The sequence below is a fragment of the Arachis ipaensis genome, chromosome B10 (genome assembly GCF_000816755.2).
Source record: "Arachis ipaensis cultivar K30076 chromosome B10, Araip1.1, whole genome shotgun sequence".
Classification (NCBI taxonomy): domain Eukaryota; kingdom Viridiplantae; phylum Streptophyta; class Magnoliopsida; order Fabales; family Fabaceae; genus Arachis; species Arachis ipaensis.
The window spans coordinates 4,814,024-4,816,143 of NC_029794.2; positions in this window are offsets into that span (position 1 = coordinate 4,814,024).

Below are 2,120 nucleotides of genomic sequence, written 5' to 3' on the forward strand. Positions count from 1 at the left end.
TAATCTAAATCTATCCGATTGAACTCAATCCAAAACTTATATGAATAAAAATAATAAATTCAAATTCAAAAAATATGTTTGGGTACGAAGAACTAGTCCATATGTGAATACCCTTAATTTAATTTTGATAGAAAAATGATAAATTTTAGATCTAAACTTTAAATTTTAAATTCTAACCATTTTTATGTGTGTTTATCTTGTATTTAAATTAATAGTAGTCGATTTTTTATTTTTTTTTTTCTAAAGTGTTGGTGTATTAATATTTCTTATTTTGTTTATGAGAAAGTAGAGAACGAGAGCATAGTATAATTGGTGAATCAAATTTTTTAAACAAAAATGAACCGGGTTATAAACATATAATCGTTTATGTATTTGTTATAAGATAAATTGAAAATAAGTGTAAAATTAAAAACCAAGATGAGGGACCAATCTAGTTACTCAATTTAACTCAATTTTCGTTATAGACATATAGGCAATGAATTATACGTTTCAGGAATTAATATGGTGGACTAAGTTTTCATAGATAATACCGAGAAAAACGAAAGAAGAAAAAAAGTTAAATTTGTGCACGAAAAAAACAATAAAGTTGAAATTGAACTGAACTATTCTCTAATACTAATTATTAAAAGGAGGATGATCAGTAAAGACGTGTAAAACGTCTTTTTATAAATATACTTATGGGTCATATTGTTATTAGATGTATTAATAAATTGGTTATTTTTAAATTTTTTAACAAACTAGAATAAAATCGATTTTTTTATAACAATAATAATAAATCTAATTGTTATCATATTCGGTCGAATCGACCAATTTACATAATCCACTGGATCATTTTTTTTTAGTTTTTTTAAAACAAATATCAGGAATATATTTGTCTTTTTATCAAAAAAGATTTAAACATGATTCGGTTTAAATTGTGTAAATCGGTCGGATTAAATCGGGTCTAATAATTATAGTGTGGACAATTATGTTTATTATTATTGCTATAATAAGCCGAGTTTGTTCTGGCTTATTAAAAATAAATTATTAATCGATTTAATAAAGATGTCCAATAATATTACGACACATATAAATGTCTTTAAAAAAAATATTTTTAGTATCTTTATCAAAGTGTCTCCTTATCAAAAAATTAATTAAATAATATGACATCCTTGCATAAAGTGTATTTAGTTACCTATTAGAGTATATAGAAAGTTTGAGAGTGGTATTTTTTTTTTCAATATCTTTATAGAAGTGGTCTCTTTATAAAAAAATTAATTAAATAATATGACAATTAGGTATGATGTCTTATTATTCATGTTACTGCATTTGCAACTTTGAATCCTTAACCAATTAAACTCGATTTTCATCATAGACTTAAAGTCATGTTAATTACTCATTAAATTGCATGCTTTAGTATAGTCATCATCATCATGTTAACGTTGAATGCATACTAATTTGAATAATGGTCTTAAATAAAGCAGTTAATTGCAAATAATTTGATCAGTTCTGTCAAAGATAGCAGATATCACGCCTAGACTTTTTATTGCAAAGAAATTATGGCGTGTCATTAGTACAAAAATGTGGTTGAAAGATTGACAAGAAAAAATGTATGTGGAGTTGAAATTTTGGTTTTATACTTTTATCCCAAGGGATTAGTCAATATAATTTCCCATATATCGTAAAAGAAAATTACATAGAACATGTGCAATATATATATATATGGTTACGTACGTGGAATTAGATGGCTGAAAGATCTTCATAATAGAGATATATATTGACTTCCGATATAAATATTAATAAAAATACATATCAAATAACGTGCATTATTCATGATTCATATTAGGTAAAAACTCAGGTGCAGTCGACTTCACGTGAAGTTGATACCTAAAAGTCGTGAGATGATTTGACTTATTTGACTAAATTTTCATCTAACAGTTGAAGTCGACTTCACCTGAATTTTCACCTTTATATTAACTAAAATCAAGTTTCAACTACATACAAAGTTAGTTATACTTATGTGTGTGACGGTGTGAGTGTTCAATTTAGAATTGCATTATGGAAACTTCGAACCACACGCAAACTACTTTAGAAATTTCCTCACACAATGCAATGCAAGCTCTAGTTATTATAAAAGGAAT